The 22,502-nt window shown below is 35.3% G+C and overlaps 1 pseudogene across 1 annotated transcript; it reads right to left on the reverse strand.

The window, feature by feature from the left end:
- Nucleotides 1-1,777: 1,777 nt before the first annotated feature.
- Nucleotides 1,778-4,588, reverse strand: LOC114322270 (isocitrate dehydrogenase [NADP]-like; annotated as a pseudogene). Its single transcript, XR_014365899.1, has 4 exons — nucleotides 4,496-4,588; nucleotides 2,431-2,534; nucleotides 2,198-2,232; nucleotides 1,778-2,104 (listed from the first exon to the last, which is right to left on the reverse strand). The product of XR_014365899.1 is annotated as an isocitrate dehydrogenase [NADP]-like (transcript).
- Between the last annotated feature and the right edge of the window lie 17,914 nt (nucleotides 4,589-22,502).

Below are 22,502 nucleotides of genomic sequence, written 5' to 3' on the forward strand. Positions count from 1 at the left end.
TGCTATTGGTTAACAATGTATTCATATTGGAATTGGCAATGAAATTGCTAGTTGGTATTGAGATACCTGAATTGACTTGTGAAAATGAATTTTATATCAAACTAATGTATTGAATTCGGAAAACATTTTGAATAAACGAAAGGTTTTGAAAACTAGGAAGAAAGGGTTTTTATTGAGAAAGCAAGTGGATTTGAGAATGCATTGAGCATATTATATTTGTATGTATTGCATTCATGATCATTTACATTGGTGGAGCATATTTAATTTTTGAAATATTTCCTACTGAACTTTATACTTACCCTACATAGCTGAAAATATTTTTCAGGTATGCTTATGCGGATGTGGACTGAGACGTTAAAATTGTGTTTAGAACCGTGTAGGGTGGTTCCTTTATTTATCGGCCAAGGGCCATTTATTTATTTGTTTGCCGTGTGCTATTCTTGCAAGGGTTACACATTTTGTATATGATGTATGCCTTTGGGCATCTTTATTTGATTATAACATCTTTGTATGTTTTAGTTACAGAGTATCCATTCGACTTAGATGTTGTATCTAAGAATGTATAAAATTGGATGAACAAAATAATTTTGTTCAAATAAATATAATTGAACATTTTATAAATGTTCATTTATGGTTCTCTGAATACATGACGAACAAAAAGTCATCTTCTATATGTATGAGATAAATAAAAAAGTAAACTGACCTTTTCATTATTATATTGTTCCAAATCAACAATATCATCCATGGTGTGCAAATCTTGAAATCAAAATCGATTGATTTCAATATTCTTAAAATCCTAAATCTTTAAAGGCAATAATATTTTAAATTGGGAAAATAATGATGAAAATTATAGTGGCAAAGATGATGAGTGTAATGTTAGATTATAATGGTGAAGATGATGAGTGTACTGTGTTAGATTATAATAGTGAAGATAAACAATGTTGAATGAGTGTTGGAAGAGAGATTTGGTCCAAATATAGTGTATAGATGATGGTGTGTAAAGAAAGATTTGTACTTTCATATGTGAATTACTTAAATGAGTACATATACATCCATATTGTTTTAAGGGCAGTCCCACCTGGGACTGGAGGGTGCTGTTGGGCCCATAGGGGCCCACCACAGATCTTATTTCAATAATCCGAACCATTTAATATGTAGAACTTGTTGAGTACTATATGCTTGTAAAATATTACGTTGATCGGACATCGATAGTTACGTGATCATATCAATTTTGTATAAAAAAAAATAAACGGTTGACAAAAAACTGATCCGATGAGATAGCTATTGATATCCGATCGATGTGATGTTTTACATGCATATAGTATATTTCCAAACCAATCTTAAAGTTAACTTTGACATTTGATTTATATATATACTAGTGTATGCCTGTGCCTGAAGACACGGTGCAATTAATGTTAAGATCAAAATGTAATTATAATTTATACGTATGAAATTTGTGAAGTTTATGTCATTTTTTGATAAAGATATTAAAAAAAATAAACTAACAAATATAGTATTGTCATTTTTTAATGTCATTTAGTGCTAAAATTTTGGAATTTATATTTTAATATTTAAGATAGCAGTATATTTTCATTTATAACATTTACAAAATGCCATTAAAATCATAAACATGCTTAATTTTTAACAACAATTGTAAGCTATTAAAATTAGAATAAATGATATAAAAAATATAGTGTTATCACCTAATACTATTTTATTAGAAAATGCTGTAGATGTGTCATATTTGATAGCAAATATAAAAAAATGCTATAAAAAATGTTATTAAAAATACTTTTTGTTGTAGTAATTGCTTCCAATTTTTGAGTAAAATCCAACAGTTTAAGATCAACATGGCTATTTTCAATCCGAGGTTGCAAGGCAAACTAAATTTAAGTCTAGGAAGATCTAGAATAGCATAAACCAGCAGTAGCACTTAAAACCAAGCCATAACAATCTCACACCTATGCGCAAGTCCTCTTGACCAAGCAAAAATAAATGCTATGCTATTTGTGCTAGATTCACCTCCTTTCTGATGAACCCTATAATGGCGGGTGACTATGCCATGGGCTGCCTCAGCTTCAATGGTCTTTCCATCTGGCCACACCTGCAGCCCATCCATATCCTTAAACACTTAGTGAGGAAGCACATAAAAGAATGCATTTGAAGAGAAACACAAAAATTGACACAACAGATATACCAGCACTGATGCTATCAAACCAAGAGAACCAAAACCTGTGACAATGGGAAATAAAAGTCTGAGGGAAATTAGGTAATTTGAACTTTGATGACAATAAACAATCTGATCTATGGCATTGCCTCAGCTATGATGTTCCCAAAACAAAAAATTAAACATTCAGTTCCACAAGCAGCATTAATATTTCACAAATAACGAGAGCTTACTTTATAATCATTAACACAAAATTAACTAACCTTGTGCTAAAAGATCACTCTGAACATCTCCATCATTATTCTTACATGCCCACACATAATCCTTCACTCTTAAGAGCATAAGCAACCATATCATCAAAACATAGCTATTGCAGAAAATGTAAACATGCGAACTTCAATTACTCAATTATTCTTCTTTTTTTTACTCAATTACTCTTCATTTTTTTTTTTTTTTTTTTTGCAGAAAATGTGAACATAACTATTCCAGAAATGAGAGCCAAAAACAAATAGAGATAGAGAGAAAAGGAGAGAAAGAGAAATCAAATTACCAAACACAAAAATTGACACAGCAGATATACCAGCACTACTGTCATTAAACCAAGAGAACAAAAACCTTTGACAATGGGAAACAAAAGTATGAGGGAAATTAGGTAATCTGAACTTTGATGAGAATAAATAATCTGATCTATGACATAACCTCAGCTATGATGTCCATAGAACAGAAAATTAAACATTCAATTCCACAAGCAACATCAATATTCACAAATAACCAGAGCTTACTTCATAATCATTACACAAAATTAACTAACCTAGTGCCAAAAAATCACTTTGGAAGCAAAAAACTGAAGAACTGAAGTACCTGTGTTTTGGGGTTTGAACAGACCCATCCACAAATTAGAAAACAAAAAAAATGATCACTCTATTTAATCAAAAACAGAACCAGCCTACTATTTACCCCAATCTATCAAATATCTAGATTTTTAATTTCAACCCACCCTAATTCAACCCAATAATCACCAGTTGACCAAAAAATATATTCACCATACAAACTAAAATCAAAATAAACGATTCATCATAACCACTTCAAATCAAAATCACAATTGTCCATTACAAATCGCACCAGATCTAAGCCGGCCCTATTAACCCACCCTAATTCAACCTAATAATCACCAGTTGACCAAAAATTCAAGGCGTAAAAACAAAACCTAGAAAAATCTAACAGATAGAACCAAATGTAGAAGCAAAAAACTAAAGAACTGAAGGAACAAAAAACAGACACAACCACACACAAAAAAAAACTGAGAGGAAAAAAATGTGATGCCCAATTTCACAATTTATTTACAATTTCTGCCACCAAATAATGCTGAAAAACAACCTGTTTGAAAAACAGAGAGAGGAATAAACATAGCCACCAAACAATGCTGAAAAACAGAACTAGCCAACAAAACCCTAAAATAGCCTGTTTGAAGTGGGAAAAAAAAAACTTACCGTGCGAGCCGAGTTCGAGAGCAGCGAGTGGGAGGGACAAAATTTAAATAAAATAAAACTACAAAAACATATAATAATTTATTTTCTATAATAAACTCAAGCACGATATGTTCTTGTGAAGGACAAATTAATATGTTTGCACTAAATAACAGAAAACAATTTTGGGAAGTAAACAATTTTTCCTACCTTTCCCTTGCAGAAAAAAATAATAGATTTTCTATAAACTGATAAACTGAAGCAATAAACTGATACAGGGAAGTAATAAACTGATAAACTGAAGCACATAGGGAAGTAATAAATTGAAGCACCCAAGAATTCCATGACTAAACCTTTGGATTATACAGGGAAGTGAAAAACAATTTTGTTTTCCCTGTATTATATGTAGTGATTGAACAAATCTGTGGTGCTTTCTTTTTTGTTTGTCTGGTTAGTTTTTTTGTTAGTTTCCTTATTTTGTTTTGCTTCAACTGAGCTTTGTATATTTTTAGGTCTTGGAGTATGCCCCTTGTATTTGGGTTATGCCCCAAGAATTCCATGACTAAACGTAATCAACAACGATCGGGAAAAAAAAAACTAAAATTACTAACTGAGTGCGAGTTCGAAGGGAGCAGCGAAAGGAGCAATGTCAGTACTATAATTTGTGAAGTTTGTGAAGGACAAAATTTAAATAAAATAAAACAACAAAAACATCTAATAATTTATTTAATAAACTCAAACACAATAGGTTCTTGTGAAGGACAAATTAATATGTAGCAAAATAGGTTATTGTGAATGACAGATTAATATGTCTGCACTAAATAACAGAAAACAATTTTGGGAAGTAAATAATTTTTCCTACCTTTCCCTCACAACAAACAATAACAGATTTTCTATAAACTGATAAACTGAAGCACATAGGGAAGTAATAAACTGAAGCACCCAAGAATTCCATGACTAAACCTTGGGATGATACGGGGAAGTAAAAAACAATTTTGTTTTCCCTCACAGAAAACAAACCCAGCCATACCCAACACAGCCAAAAACAAAAATAGCCATAATCAACAGCCGAGTTCGAAGGGTTGTAAGGGAAGAAGGAGGAGAGAAACAACATAATCAATATAATCAACAACGACTGAAAAAAAAAATGCTGAAATTACTAACCGAGTGCGAGTTCGAAGGGAGTAGCGTCGGTACTAAAACAACATAATCAACAGACTGGCAGTGAGTGTATTCAAATAAAGTTAACAGAAGAAGAAGACACATCAATGTAATTTACACAATTTCTCGAAAAAAATGTAATTTACACCAAGCAAGAAAATAAGACCTGTTTGCACTCTAGTTCTGCTTACAGTACATTGATCAAATCTGACTTAGTAAGGTATAATCACTGAGAATGTAAAGAAATTAAACAAAAATCGAATTCAGTTCCACACAAACGGACCTTCATTTCATGGTTATGTCAAAGCACAACAAAAACGTACATACAATTCAGCAAATAACATCCTTGCCATCTTTAAGTATGAACATTACATATATGATACTATATAAATCTTCAAATCACTATGAACAATTCCCTGTCTTCATGGTCAGAAATAACAGGAAACTTAAAAACCATGAAAATGGCCAAACCCAAATCGTTATATCTTTACAATCACAAAGAATATGACAATCAAAGTCTCCTATTACCTTTCTTTTCCATGTCCGCGGCTATCAAGTCCATTCCTCTGTTTCCACTTTAGACTACATATCTCTTCAATCCTTCAATCAAAAACTCTATAACCTCATTACGTTTCTTTTTATTCAAAAATTAAACAATTAATGTACAGATAAACTAATTTCTTATTCAATGGGTTTAATTAATTGTAAATATTAAAACAGACACAGCCACAAAAACAAAAACAGAGAGAGAAGAGGAGAGGCTTCAATCTTACCTTTCAAGGGTGGGTGTCGATGCTGAACAATAAAACAACAATGATTTCGTAATTTCTGATTCCAAAACAACCAAAATCAAAACAAACAATCTTACCTTGCCAGTTCGAAGGGAAGGAGGAGGAGAGGACTGAAGTGATGAAGGGGGGTGAGGAAAGAGGGAGGAGGATAGGAAATAGGGGGTTCGGGTTTGGGTCTCCGGCAATAGTAGTGGTCGTCGCAAGGAGAGGTGGGTTTTTGTTGTTTGCTGATCTTCCTTTTCAGTGGTGAGCGGCGTCGAGAGAGAGAGGATTATACAGTTTTTTTTGCAATCGGAGGAGTATCGGATGATCGTAGGCGATCGGCCATAGTCGTGGGCACCGGTTGGTAAAGGATGAGAAAGGGAAATGTAAGAACAGTGGCTTCCGTTGCCGCTTCTATTTCTTTTGCTTCCACCAATGATCGCAGAGAGAATGTGAGAGACGTGAGAAATAGAACCTGATCTCTGATACATTTTGAAGAGACGTGAGAGAGAACGTGCAGAGAGAGAGAGAGAGAGAGAGTTGAAGAGACATCAGCGAGAGGGAGCAAAAAGTGTTTGAGCGGAAAAAAAATTGATCTCAATGGTTAGATATTAATTAAGATTGATTTAGATCATTCAAATTAAATGTATCTCTAATATATTTTATATATTTTTAAAAATCATTTCACTTTATCATATAGATATATATAATTATTTTTATTGACTTAATTTTAATTTTAATCTTACTCTACACGCTCTCCGTAGCTCAACCATTTCATGATATTTTGTAAATTACAAAATCTCCTTTAACTTTAAAAATAACCATTTGATGATTTATTAAAAATAACCATTTGATGATTTATTATTTTTTTTTTTTAAATTTAAAACTAATGTTATTCACAAAGACTTAGTTAAAGGAGATTTTGTAATTCACAAAGAGTTAGTTAAAGGAGATAATTAGGATTGATCTAGACCATTCAAAAAAAAATGTATCTATGATATATTTTATATGTTTTTAAAAATTATTTTGTTTTATTATATAGATATATATAATTAGTTTTATTGACTTAATTTTAATTTTAATCTTACTCCACATGCTCTCCGTAGCCCAACCATTCCATGATATTTTGTAAACAATAATGATAGAGACCATTAATTTTAGAGTTCTAAAAAGATCACTAATGACATGACACTCCATAAAAAAAGGAAAAAAAATACAACACCAAGGTCAAAACATCAAATCATTCATGATGGGGTCCACTGTCACATTATTAGTGGTAGCACTAATTAGTGCTCTCACTCATTTTCCTTTTGTAAATTACAAAAATTTCCTTTAACTTTAAAAATAACCATTTGATGATTTATTATTTTTTTATTTTTATTTTTTTTAAATTTAAAACTACATTTGATGATGTTATTCACAAAGAGTTAGTTAGTTAATAGGGCATAGATCGGAGAATATAGGCAGGAACGGTAGCAAATTGTTGAGTTGGGTTGAAAGTCGTAAAGGTTGCTGGAGAAGGGCATTAGAAAAAAAGGTGGCTGACTAAAGAGACTAAAAAAGGCAATTGAAAGCGGTGAGAAATTAGTGAAATAATTTATAGGTAGCGGAGGAAAATGGGTCAGTACTACTTAACTTTCTTTCATTTGATTCTCTAATTTGAGTTTCAATATGTCATTGTAAATTAAAAGTTGTACGTTGCTATGGACAAGAAATTGACTTAAAACAATATATTTACTTTTAATTTTAAATGAAATTTTTTTCTTGCTTTAATATTTATGTGTACCTTAATTAATTTCAGAACATATGTAAAGTGCCTCTATCACGTGAATTGGGCAGATCTCAGGCAAATCCATAAGCATATCTCCAAGGATTTAATAGCACTTAATGAGAGTTGAATCTAACAACTGAGGAGAATACACTCACAGACCCCAAGTTACGCCTGGTAGGCCAACCCCTTGGGGTTGTTAGATAATACTTAAAATATAACATTAATTGTAACACAATTAAAATATCATTTGAGTGTAGTTCAAAAACAACTTAGGCCTCGTTTGGCAAATGGTGATTTTAGCTAAAAAGTTAAAAAGTCACTAAAAAAAATTAAAAAGCTAATAATCTATACCAAAAAGTCAAATATTCCTCTTTTTTTCTCTACTTTTTGCACATCTTTTCATAAAAAATCAAAAAATAATCCCAAACATATCAGTTTTTTTAATATCATATTTTAGCCAAAAAGTCAAAAAATTACTAAAAAAACATATTCCCAAACGATGCCTTAATTTAAATGATTTTAACCATTTAACTTTAACTTTTAAAGTTGTTACTATTTAAATTCAAAAATAAAATTTTAATTATTTGTTTAAGACCGTGCATAATAAGGGTTTTACATTAGTACCAATATAAAAAAAATAAATTTATTTTGATCGAAAATGCTATGAATTTTAAAATTATAATATCAAAAAAAAAAATTACAATGTAAAAAATTATTAAGGGCCATAATTAAAATTTTCACTTTGGGTTTTGTGCTATAAATGTTGCAAATTATTTGTGACAAATAATACTATGAATCATTTTGATGAAAAAAAATTAAGTATATTATAGTGTTTGTTGAAGTGTTTGTTGTAGGTGGTTAATTTATTTTTTTGTTTTTGTTTTTGTTTTTTTGTCACTGCTCATACTTTCCATGTAGTTTTTTTTCCATATGTTCACATTTTGTGGTGTCAATAATTCCTAATTGATGCTTCAAACACGTTGTCATGAAAACTTTCCCAAGTGATATCTTTTTCTCCAATTAATTGATTTTTTTTTTCTTTTCCTCATTTTGTCTTCTATCTATCTATATTTATATTTGCGATATATAAAACAAAAAATTAGATAAAAGTTACCACTCAACTAACACACAACATATGATATAGTAAATAATTTAATTTTCTTTTATTTCTTTAAATTGTGCACACTTCGCATGTGCTAACCGATAGTACTTATGTCACATATTAAAACAAAAAATAAATGAGACTTAAATATTAGATCTTAGATTTGCTTAAAAAATGTTTTACCACTTAATTGACATACAATATATAGTAAATATTTTATTTTATTTTTACTTATTCAAATTTAACACGTATCGAATGTGTCAATCGCTCATTTTAATAATAAAATGTTATTGATAATCAACATGGTGGCACTAATCAATATAATACTGCTATACTTGCTTTCTCCATTATTCACATTATGGAGTGTGAAATGCTCTATGAAAAAAAATCCAATAATTATATTTAAATAATTTCATATTTATTTATTTTTTTAAATGAATGACAACTGTTTTTTTTTAAAGATAAATATAAAGAAATTTTATGATCATAATTATCAAATCAATTTAAAATTTGAAAAATGCGATGGTGCCAGACATATTCACCCAAATTTTTCTGGGTCGGTGGTTATGTGGTGAAAATTAAATTTGTGTAGTGTGGAGATTATGTATAGGATGAATATGAATCACAAAATGATAATTTAAAATAATTTTTGAGTAATTAAATTTAAATTTATAATATTTGTGTGAGTGATTTTCTGACCACACTGCCCGCTTAGTAACCAGCTGGAGAGCACTGACAGAATAGATGGTACCTGACTGACCTGCAACAGAAATATAAGAATCCCGCGGTGGTTTCGACCACTCGGGGGCACTCCGACGATCAAGTCAGTATATCTCTCAAAGATAAATCAAATACTAAACTCACAAACTTGAGTATCAAAAAAACATACCTTAGACCCATGGGGGTGCCTCTTATTTATAGCCAACTCAATCCTAGTCCCAATAGAAGCCTGACTTCTATGGACTCAGGATTACTGCTTATCTGGGACTCCCAGTGGAGTTAGGACAAAACTCACTAAGAGTCTTATCTTTACCCAAACTGAAATCTTCTCCCAATCTAGGACTCTTGTCCATATCCAAGTTGAGTTCCCTCTTCATTCTAGGACTCTTGTCCCTTATCCGCTTATCTCGAATTCCGATATCTTCGGAGGCAACCTCAGCCTAGCCGAGATGACCTCGGCACAACGACCAAGACACGTGGCACCTCGGCTGTCACGTCGGCGTCACCTTGCCACGTGTTGGTACTCAGAAAATATATCCCCACAACTGCCCCCTAGGTTCTATTACCTCGGCATTCTGAGGTGATGGAACCTACACTGTTTGTTCATCTGTGCCCCTCTGTCCGAGATCAAACTCGCCGACCTCAAAGTTCTTTGGACTTTACTACCCACTGGTGTTAAGAATCAAGTTTCATGCTTTCCAAGCTGCTTGAAATCGCACCTCCTAGCCGAGATTCTGGTTCCATTAATTCGTAAACTCCAAGAGCTTTGCAACTGCTCTACTCACACTCTCTGGTGAGTTCCCGATTTCCAGTCATCTATTTGACTCCGGCGATTTTCATATCGGCGTTCATTTCACTTTGTAGGTTCATAAACTCTTTACTTACTATTAAGCTCAATCTTTCATAACTCTTCTGAATCTGTTTACTTGCCATCTGTTGCCTTCTATTTTCGTCTGTCTTCAAGTTTTGAATTGTTTGAATGCCTGACACTGTTCTTGTCATATCCGCTTTATGTTGCTAGCATCGTGTCTGGGTCATTACTTTCTTGTTCTTCACATACTTACTTAGTGCTTGTGCACTTGACTTTATTCTTGAACTTTGTCGTCTTCTTGACTATTTTTCTCTTTTTCCATTTAATCATCTAGCTTCTTCTCTTTCTAGCTCTTTTGCTTAAATCCGTCATTTTTCCAAGCTTTCAAGCTTCTGCAACTGTCTTCGTTTCTCTCCTCCGGTGAAGCTTTACGTCATTCTGTCATTGTCGTCAGACTTCGGCGATTCTCATTCCGGCTTCCCTCTTTCTGGTAAGCCACTGTTCCTCCTGATTTTATTTCTTGTTGCTTTCCAAGAAGCTCTGCTTCATTGTTAATCACCATTGCTTGTTTTACCCGTTATTTCCAAATCATCTTCTTGAATACACACTATTCACACATCTGTTGATTTCTACCACTGTTCTTGGCTTGACACACTTGTGCAATCTTTTTGTCTTGATTTCTTGATAGCTTCATCATCATTCTTGATTACGAATTACATTCTTGTTTCTGTTTTCTGTGTCTTTTCCCAGATTCTTGCTTTTCAATCTTTGCCTTCAAACTCCGAGGTGCCAATCGCCGAGAAGAGCCTTGATCAAACTCTTCAGGAGATCGAGGCTGAGCTCGAGGCCGAGAAGGCTGCTGAGAAGTCTTCCCAACTGTCTTCTATATCCTGCCATTGATGCCGAGTAGTTTTGTTTCCTTCTTGAAATTGATGCCGAGGTAGCGGTAGAGAAGCTCCTCCAACTGACTGCCGAGGCTGAACCATTGTCGTCCGTCGAAGCAGATTAGTCCGACGTTCTTGCTTTCAGTCCCTAGTTCTTTAAGGTCTTTATTTCTGTACTTGCTAACCTTCTCAGCTTTTAACAAGCTAGTGGGCCATCTCGGATGATCATATCTCGGAAACGCCTTTCAGTGTTATCTCAGCTATACCAAACTTGTAAATTGCTACAAATTTCAACAAGTGGTAGACTTCATAATCTTTGGTTAACTCATTTTGTAATTTTGCTCAAAAATTTCAACAAGTGTTAACATTCCTTGCTCCTTAATTATCACTCCTTCCCCCTGCACCTTCTCCCTGCCCCCTAATGTGAACGTTAGGATCACATTAGGGAAGTGGGCTTCGTGCTGTAGTCACAGACCTGATGTGTTCTTTTTTCGCCAATGTATTAAAACTTCTGGTATTTAATTCACCCCCTTTAGACCCTCTTTTTCTTGGCCTTTGCAAACTATCATCGTTGTTTCCTGAAGCATTTATTCCTTTCACAATTTTGGTCACCACTTCTGGCGTGCACTTTAGTGGTTCTAATCAAAACGACGTTTGACTCCGGCGAATCTTTTGCCGACATTTAACTTTGTGCACTCTTTAACTTGTAAATTCGCTCAGAATTTCAACAAGTGTTAAGCATCATTTCGGTTTAACTTCGGTTAAGTATCATCTCAGTTTAACTTCAGTTAAACCTCACCTCAGTTTAACTTCGGTTAAACATCATCTTGGCTTAACTTCGGTTAAGCATCATCTCAGTTTTTGAAGTTTTTTCCTTTTTTTTGTCGCTTGTACTCTTGTACCTTTTTGTTCTTTAGATAATGTAAGCTCTGTATATGGCCGATCTGCCTCATTGTTCTTCAATGTCTAATTCAACGTTCCTTCTCTGAATGAAGCGCTCTTCGTCGCCCTCCTGGACGAGGATTTTCTTCAGTGTCTCTTCACTCTTTTTGGCTGACTCCTTGCCGATATCATCTAGGACCTCCATGTCCTTGTCTTCAATCTCTGCCTTCCCTGGTTCCCGAATGTTGCAGGTAGTTTTCATTGCTGCCATGGAGCAATTCTTTACCTGCAGTTGGTCTCCTCTGACTTCTTCAATCTCATGTACTGTGGGGAACCGCAATAGTTGATGCAACGTTGAGGGAACTGCCCCCATTGCATGCAACCATGGCCTTCCCAAGATAATGTTGTAAGGTGAAGGCGTGTCAATCACGATGAATTCTGTCTTGATCTTCTTCTAACTGCTCTTGCATGATTCTATACTTAGAATATTTTGCATGTCTTTCATACTTTGCCTCCTTTATGCAACCTTCTCGAGGTTACATACCTCGGGTATAAAAACTTTTACTTCGGCAAGATACTGACCTGCAAACTTTTCATAAATTCTAACAAGTGTGAAACATATACTACTCAATGTTAACTTTGCAAGTGTTTAAACGGTGATTTCGGTCTAGCCTACTTGTAAATTGCTACAAATTTCAACAAGGATTAACATATACTGTAACAAGGATCAACAAGGATTAACATAACAAGTGTTAAACAATAATCTATTTGTAAATTGCTACGAATTTCAACAAGTATTTAAACAACATACTTAGCTTTTTCCTCAACCTGTAAATTGCTGCAAATTTCAACAGATGATCATATGTCGGCTTAAGGTTATCTTGTAAATTGCTACAAATTTCAACAAGTGTTAAGCATCTTCTTTGGTTTAACCAACCTGTAGATTGCTACAAGTGTTTAGCAATAACCTCGGCTTTGTTTCAACTCGTAAATTGCTACAAATTTCAACAAGTGAAGAGAAACAGTCATCTCGGCTTAACTTCAACTTGTAAATTGCTACAAATTTCAACAAGTGAAGAGAAACAGTCATCTCGGCTTAACTTCAACTTGTAAATTGCTACAAATTTCAACAAGTGAAGAGAAGGAACCAGCTTAACTCCAACTTGTAAATTGCTACAAATTTCAACAAGTGAATTAAGGAATAATCTCGGCTTAACTTCGACTTGTAAATTGCTACAAATTTCAACAAGTGAAGATAAGGAACCAGCTTAACTCCAACTTGTAAATTGCTACAAATTTCAACAAGTGAAGATAAGGAATAATCTCAGCTTAACTTCAACTTGTAAATTGCTACAAATTTCAACAAGTGAAGATAAGGAACCAGCTTAACTCCAACTTGTAAATTGCTACAAATTTCAACAAGTGAAGATAAGGAATCAGCTTAACTCCAACTTGTAAATTGCTACAAATTTCAACAAGTGAATTAAGGAATAATCTCGGCTTAACTTCGACTTGTAAATTGCTACAAATTTCAACAAGTGAAAATAAGGAACCAGCTTAACTCCAACTTGTAAATTGCTACAAATTTCAACAAGTGAAGATAAGGAATAATCTCGGCTTAACTTCGACTTGTAAATTGCTACAAATTTCAACAAGTGAAGATAAGGAACCATCTCGGTTTAACTTCGGTTAAACATCATCTTCGGCTTAACTTCGGTTAAGCATCATCTCGGTTTAACTTCGGTTAAACATCATCTTCGGCTTAACTTCAGTTAAGCATCATCTTCGGCTTAACTTCGGTTAAGCATCATATTGGTTTAACCAACTTGTAAATTGCTGCAAATTTCAACAAGTGGTAAACGCATTCTTCTTCTCTACGCCCCCAGTGTGAACTTAAAATCCACTTGGGTTCTCATCATACATGTAGCTTCGACCTTGTCGCCGAGGTTGTCGGCCTTGGTTTCTCTATTGATCTTACTTGGTTCCAACCTGAGTTTGATTTTCGGCCTCGCATCGGCGAGCCGCTTCTCTTTTCTTGTTCCGATGCCTTTGTTCTTGGCATGTCTTCCTCGGCCCTAGCATACTTCTCAATTCTGGCCAACTTTAGTCTGATCTTGTGTGTTTCCTTTTTATCTTCTAGGATCTGAGATTTGCTCATTGTGCTCTTCTCTTCTCAGACTCAGGTCCTGAGATCTTATCTTCTGGAATCTTAGATCTACTCACTCAGGTTGAGCTCTTCTTTTCTCGGACCTACTCATCTAGGCCGAGATCATGTCTTCTGGGATCTGGGATCCGGGATTTGCTTACTCAAGTTGAGCTCTTCTATACTTGAATGTTATCTTCTTGGGAGCGCTCATGCCCCCTGTCTTTGCATCTTTTCTGGAAGGGTCTTCGTTCCTCCGCAGGTATCTATCCTTCCATACTTGGAGGTCGTCTTCGTTGCTTCGATTGGTTGTCTTTCGTGCGTCACCTTCCTGGTCGGCTTCTTTCACTCCGTGACTCTAGTCATGAGTGTCTGTGTTGCTATTGTCCCCTTCAACGTCGAGATCGATAGGTCTCCCACTCCCAGCAGGAGCGTTGTCTCTAATCTGATCCTTTTGTCCGTCATTAGCCATCTATTCTTCTTTCTTTCCCACAGACGGCGGCAAATTGTGTGAGTGATTTTCTGACCACACTGCCCGCTTAGTAACCAGCTGGAGAGCACTGACAGAATAGATGGCACCTGACTGACCTGCAACAGAAATATAAGAATCCCGCGGTGGTTTCGACCACTCGGGGGCACTCCGACGATCAAGTCAGTATATCTCTCAAAGATAAATCAAATACTAAACTCACAAACTTGAGTATCAAAAAAACATACCTTAGACCCATGGGGGTGCCTCTTATTTATAGCCAACTCAATCCTAGTCCCAATAGAAGCCTGACTTCTATGGACTCAGGATTACTGCTTATCTGGGACTCCCAGTGGAGTTAGGACAAAACTCACTAAGAGTCTTATCTTTACCCAAACTGAAATCTTCTCCCAATCTAGGACTCTTGTCCATATCCAAGTTGAGTTCCCTCTTCATTCTAGGACTCTTGTCCCTTATCCGCTTATCTCGAATTCCGATATCTTCGGAGGTAACCTCAGCCTAGCCGAGATGACCTCGGCACAACGACCAAGACACGTGGCACCTCGGCTGTCACGTCGGCGTCACCTTGCCACGTGTTGGTACTCAGAAAATATATCCCCACAATATTACTATTAAAAGTTTAACTAAATATAACTTAATAGATAAACAATTCAAACAATTAAAATTAGATCCGTAATAAGCATCAAATATTCAAACAACATTCTCCAATATAAAAAGAAGACTAAAGAGGATCTTTCCTGCTCCAGTTTTCCATAAAATGTGTTTTACATGCCATATCTCGCTCAATGCCGGCCTTATTGGTGAAGTGGTCCTTGATGAGTGAAGCACGTTTTGGGTTAATAATAAAATTATATGTATCAATTGATATATTAATTAGTATATTAATAGATGATTTGATATAATTTTAGAGGTTTTAAGTCTTTATAATTCATATAATAGATGGAGTCCATAATTTTGAAATGACAATGTCTTAACATACGTCGATACACTAATTAATATATTAATTGGTGTATATAACATCACTGGTCGGTTAAACTCGGTAGACCATCGTTGTTAAAATCAAATTATTGTGAGAGGCTCTTGGATTGGATCTAAAATTATGTTGAGAGTTGTAAGATTTTATTTTCAGTGTAAAATAAAATAAAAATTTATCAATAATAATAATATATGTTAAATAATGGATAAATTACCAATACATCTCATGAGATCTGATTAAAATACAAATCACTCTGGGTAGTTCTAGAAATTACATTTCACCTCCTGAGTTTTCTAATTTCATAACAAATCACATCTTTTATTAATAAATCATCAACTTAACTAACAGTTTTTAATGATGTTAGAAATATGTTTTAATTAATAATTTAGGTAATTGTATTATTGCATAGGAGGGCAATTATGAATTTTATTTATTTTTAGTTAATTTTGTTAAAAAAAAAATTCTAACATGGAGATATTTGTAATTTTCCAAACCACATAGGACAATCTGTACTTTAAGTAAACCTCAGGGGTGTATTTGTAATTTAGCCTTAAATAATTGAAAATTTTACCCACAAATCTCATATGGGAGAATGTTAATCCATTTAGTACTAAAAGTTTTCTTATGAACCAATTAATCCTTTCTTTTCTGGAAAGTTATATGTTTTTTGATTTAGTACCGTTTGAGTTTAAGTAAATGGCCTTTTGTGATTTATTTTCAAATTTTTTGATTCGTTTTTTGGATGAGAATGGAAAGATTCCGTGTAAAAGATTCTTTTTGGATGGATTAGTGGCTGAAGTGTTGGCTGAAGTGTTGACTATCGAGTGTTGAAATCTACATTTCTATTAGTGTGATTTTCTGGTATTACATTGGAGTGTTATATTATAATGCTATATTTGGAAAATGTACATTAAGGAGTTTTTGTGTGTTACATTGATTGAAATGTTATGTTTGGAAAAAATACATTAAGGAGTTTTTTTAGAATGTTGCGTTATTATGTTTGAGAAAAGTACACTAAGGAGTTTTTTAATGTGTTGTATTGGAGTGTTACGTTTAGAATAAAAGTATACTAACGAGTTTTGTTTTTAAATGTTACGTTTAGTAATTTCAATATTATGAGAAAATTCATATTTGTCTCTCAACACATAATACATGCATATTTATATTTGGCTCTTTATGTAATTCACATTAGAATAAGACTTTTGGGTCCATAAAATAAAATAAAATAAAAAAGATCAAACAATTCATAAGATTACTATTTGAGATTTATTGGTACTTCACCCTAAATAATTTTAAAATTATTAAAGAAAAATATATGATTAATTTGATATAATATATCTTTAATGATAATACAAATTAGAGGAGATATTTGAAGAAATAATTTATAGTCAAATTTTTTATATAAATATATATATATATAATCAATAATAAGAAAAAAAAATTGATAAGATTTTTAGATCAGCAAAGTTTGATTATAAAAAATGGACCGGTGATCCAAACAACATCCACCAACGTAAAAGGTCGACTGGAGATGATTTATTGCTGGAGCTTTTCATAAAGCGCTTTTTACCTGTGATTTCTTATCGAGAGGATGTTTGATATTTTGATTCAATACTTAAAATCAAATGCAGCAATGATTGAGGGCCACAATTTTTGTGGTTCAAATTATTTGAAATTGTTAAAACGATGTCATTTTGAATACAAAACAATTTTAAAATTGTCAAAACGACGTCGTTTTGACAATTTTGAGCCATTTGAGCCACAAAAATTGTGGCCCTCAAACATTTTCCAATTAAATGTATTATAAGTAATAATTAATTAAACTCGTTTAATAATCACAATTAATATCACTTGAAAACTTTAAATTATATAAAATTACTTACTTCTGACTAAATTTAAAAATATTAAATATAAGTATTAATATAGCGATTCCGGTTGTCCTTTTAGGGTGTGTTTGATTGGACGGACTGGAAAATGGGGGATTAGAATCCATCGGACTTGAGTCCTGGGACTGTGAATCCCCCGGACTATTTGGTCGGATTGGATATGTATCCTGTGTTTGTTTTTTCATGGGATTAGATGTCTGGATAGGACTATTTTCAGTGAATCCAACGTTTGGTTGGACGGACTGGATAGGATAAATGAACTAAAGACTATTTTACCCTTTTCAATTGTTTACTAAGTAATAGCAATATTAAACATATCTTTAATATTTTAATTATTTTTAATTAAATAAATTCATTTTTTTAATTAAATAAATAAATAAATAAAATATCAATAAAATTTGTTTTAAATCATTACTGTATAACAAATCATTATTTTTTTTACATGCAAAACTTTACTGTGTTTGTTTATTTACACAATTAAATAAATTTATTTTTTTACACAATTAAATAAATAAATAACCACTAAATTTGATTTAATAAAATATTGTATAACCTGTATAAAAAATTTATATTATTTTTTTAATTAAAATTTTAAATAAATTTTAAATAAAACACCTATTAAAATTTAAATAATGAAATTAAATAAATTATAAACAAAATTTTAAAATAAAATATCTATAAAAAATTATTTTAAAAAATTAAATAAATAAAACATCAATAAAAAGTTAAATAAAATTATTTTATTTTTAAATTGAGACATTTAAATTTTATTGAATTTTATTAAATATAATACATAATTAAATAGTAGAGGGTCAAAATAGTCATTTTCGCATCTAATCCCAACAGTAGATAGTCCCCCACATTCTATCCCACCCCCCCCAGGACACAATAGTCCCCCATATGGAGGACATGGAGTCCGGCAGACTAAAAAAAAATCAAACGGCGGATAAGGAACACTATTTGGATTGCAATCCAAATAGTGGATAGTCCCCCCCCCAATCCCCCAAATCAAACACGCCCTTACTGTTCTGTTGTATTCCGGACTCGGTTCCGTGGAGTTGATAGTTGTATCTATCTTGTTGCTATCTTTTAAATCCATTTGTTTGAGTTTTAGGATGTGTTGGGCTTGTGTTGAACAGGTGGGTTAAGCCTTGGTCTAAATCCTTGTTGCCCAGGTTTTTTGGTGTTACGCTCGAGCGGGTCATTCTACACTCGAGCGGAGTTTGGTTTCTAGTTTACCGCTCGAGCGGGTGTTCTGACCCTCGAGCGGAGATTGCATACTCCCAGTATTTCGTATCCCTGCAAAACTTCTGTAGATGTGTTTTCTACGCTCGAGCGGGTTTCTTGCGCTCGAGCGAGTAGCGCTCGAGCGGGATTGTTGGCGCTCAAGCAGGTAGCTCTGTTTTGGTGTAAGTTCTGGGAAGGGGGAATCTACGCTCGAGCGGACTGGTTTTCTCGCTCAAGCGGGTGTATTTTATTCCTGTGTCTTGGCGTTCGAGCGGGCCTTCTTGCGCTCGAGCGTGTCCAGATTTTTGTGCTTGACGCTCGAGCTTTGTGTTTTCCGCTCGAACGGGAATGTCGTATAACAGAGCGTAGCTGGGCACTTTTGAATCACTTTCTACACTTCCTCTCTCTCTCTTACTTTCTAAAAAGATATTTTGAGAGCCTCTCTCTCTAGAAACTCCCTTCTCTCTAAGGTTTGATCTAGTTAGAGTACTTTCCTTCCCTTTGCCTTTTGTAAAAGTTGTGTTGATCGTCGAGGGCTTCGTTTTGATCCGTGGATCTTGGAGTTTGGAGCATTTTGGTTTTCTTCATCTTCTTCTCTTGGGCTCCGAATTTGAGGTATGGATTCCTACTCACCCTTATGGTCTTTGACATAGATTTTTGGTGATTTTGATAAAGTGTTGAAGCTGGGTAAATTTTGGGACTTAGGGTTTCAAAATGCTAAAAGAGGGTTTTGTTATTTTAATTCTAAAATGCATATTTTGGGTTTCAAAATGAGGTTATTTATGTCGGTTGTTGACATATGGACCATGGGGTCAATATTGAAAAAAGGGGGTAAGAACCCTAATTTGTTGTATAAATTAATTGGTGTAATTAATTTGGGAAAAGTGTTGGTATTTGGAATTGAGTTGTAAATAATGAAATTGACTCATTATATGGTAGAATAGTGGAGTTGGATTGGTTAATCTCTCACTTTTGAAAACATTGATATTTTATCTGTTAATGCATTTATTATCTGTTTAGATATATTTGCTTTGGGCTACCGGTGGAGGGTAGTCGTGATTGTTGTAGACAATGCATGATGATTAGGCAAATTGAAACTAATCATTTGGATATGTCATAGAGTATGACGGTTGATAGAATACATTAATGTTATGTATTGATTGATTGTGTATATGACCTATGTGTATATACGTTGTGTGTGGGGGAGGAGATAGAGGATGTACTCCACGGTTTAGGGAAAGATAGGGGATGGACCTCTAAACCGGATGTTATTTGGGAGGAGATAGGGGATGGACTCCACTGATACAGCTCATATGCTTATCTATAGATGTGTTGATACAACTCATATGCTTATCTTTGGAAGTGTTGATATAGCTAATATGCTTATATGTTGAAATGTGGATACAGCTTGTATGCTTATCTGTTGAGATGTTGATACAACTAGCATGTTTATCTATTGTAAAATGGGAAATGTTTAATATGAGTCACTGTCTCATAAATGGTTGGCCAGGTTCTGAGCCGTTGATATAAATTGTGAAACTGTTAAGAAATGGAAAGTGGAATGAAACATGGCCACAGTGGTTATAAAATGGAAATGGGTTATGAATTGATTTATGAAAATTTAACATTATCAATTGCTAATGTCTTAGTTATTGCTCATACTGTGTTTAGTATATCTCTACTGGGCGTTGGCTCACCCTATATGGGACATTATTTTCAGGTACAGGTAGCATGCCACCTCCAAGGACATAGCTTGGGTGATGATGAGAGTTGAAGACTCTTTTCTTTGTTTATTTTGTATGTATTACCTGTGTATCAAACCAAGGGCTTATTTTGTATAGAGTTAGTACTCTTCTTTTGTGTAACCAAGTGTTGACTTGGAAAGCTGTAAGCCCATAAGGCATTTGCTTTTGTTGTTAACATGTAATACCATTGTACAATTTACTATGATGAATAGAAATAGTTGGTTTCTTTTATATCAATGCATGTCAAAAGTGATGAATTTTATGTATTTTTTTGAGGGCGTTACAACTTGGTATCAGAGCGTACCAGGTTCGAATACTTTGGGTATGTGGGAAGTGATTAGTATCACAATGGGTTCGTCTCGCTTGATAGAGGTTTAGGAGTAGTGTCATATGCTATGTGTTTAATTGATAACATGCTTATGTGACTATGTGGGTATGGAACGTAGTTTCTAGGATGTTGATTGGATCCTTGGGTTTCTGGGAGTCTTGTTGGAAAGGCACTTGATCAATGCTGTTTCTGACCGGAACTCTAGTAACGCCTCGGGACTATCATTATCCGGAAATGAAATTCGTAATTACTTACGTGATTATGTGCTTACGTGGAGTGAATTACAGTTGTCCATGCATTAGGACGCGAGTGTTATAGCTTCGGCACATTTGTGAGTGTGCTAATAGTCTTGGTTACCTTTATTAGGATGTCAGGACGAGGGCGTGGTGAGCGTGGTAGGCGTGGCAGGCATGGTAGGCGGGAGATGCCTTTACCGGACGACGTTCCGGCAGTGCAGGAAGGAGTTGGTCAGGCCAACGTGGCCGAGCCAACGGGTCAGCAGTCTATGGGCGCCTTGGCCCGAGAGATAGCGGGAGCTTTGGGGATTCTCAGAGCTGAGAATCAAGTTACTGAGGCAGGACCTTCTTTCTTGAAGAGGGAATTCTTCCGGTCTAACCCGGACGAATTTGTTGGGGACCCGAAAGAGCCACTTAAGGCTGACGAGTGGTTGGAACAGATGGAGAAGACGTTCGAGATGCTTGGCATCGAGGACGGGGCTTTAAAGGTGACCTTGGCATCCTTCCAACTGAAGGGAGATGCGGGTCAGTGGTGGAAGTACGAGAAGCGCCGTGTTGGTAATGCATGGGAGGCGTTTGTGAGTGCCTTCCAGGAGAAGTTTTTGTCTTCAGCTGCTAGGGAGAAGCTGAGGGAGCAGTTCTGCCAGCTTAAACAGTAGGGTTTGTCTGTAGCCGAGTTTGAGGCTACTTTTACTAGTTTGTCCAGGTTTGCACCTGAACTGGTGGCGTCCGAGGAACGCCGTTGCTTTGAGTTTGAGTGGAAGTTAAGGCGTGGACTCAAGTTGAGGGTTGGAGGGTCATTTATCCGGGAGTACAGACGTTTGGTTGATGCTGCAGCTCATATGGAGCTCATGATGCAGGAGGAGGATGAGGGGCAGAGAGGCTCCAAGAGGAGCCAAGATGGTCAGGGTGATGGCAGAAGACAGAGGGGTTCTAACCCTCAGCAGTCTCAGAGTGGTTTGGCTAGATCGACCTTCCTAGTGCCGAGTGCAGGTTCTGGGAGAGGTAGTCAAGGAGGCTTGAGTTGTTTTGCGTGTGGCCAGCTGGGTCACAAGTCTTCGGTTTGCCCGCAGAAGGGAGGGGGTCAGCGAGCTGCTTCTTCTTCAGCTAGACCTTAGGGCCAGAGTCAGGGCAGGGGCCAGCCTTTGTCTTGCTATCAATGTGGTCAGCCTGGGCACCTGAAGAGGTTTTGCCCACAGTTAAGTGCCACTTCGGGAGCGTCTGGTTCTAGACAGACTTAGAGTTATCAGCCAACTCAGTCTGTGCAGGCCTCGAGGGCCAATCTGGAAGCTTCGTCGTCCCAGTCAGTGCAGCAGTCTTTTGCTCCTAGAGGTGAGCAGATGGATCAGGGGCCTACAGGGCGCGTGTATGCTGTTACCGCGCAGGACCTAGTACCGGCTCCATCAGTAGTGAGAGGTACCTTTCTGTTTTGCAACTCGGTTGCTAGTGTATTGATTGATACGGGTGCGTCCCATTCTTTTGTATCTGCTGCATTTGCATCTGTGTTGGAGTTGGAGTTAGCACTATTAGCATCTCCTATTTGTGTAGTATCACCTGTTGGGGGTGAATTGATTTTGAAACACGGATGTAGAGGTTGTGATATAGAGGTCACCGACCGTAGGCTTCCTTTTCCCTTTGTTGTTATGCCCATGAAGGGCTTTGACGTTATTTTGGGTATGGACTGGCTATCGTCATACCGGGCAGTTATTGATTGCTACCGCCAGAGGGTCATAG

The sequence above is a fragment of the Camellia sinensis genome, chromosome 4 (genome assembly GCF_055761805.1).
Source record: "Camellia sinensis isolate YWXY chromosome 4, ASM5576180v1, whole genome shotgun sequence".
NCBI classification, from domain to species: Eukaryota; Viridiplantae; Streptophyta; class Magnoliopsida; order Ericales; family Theaceae; genus Camellia; species Camellia sinensis.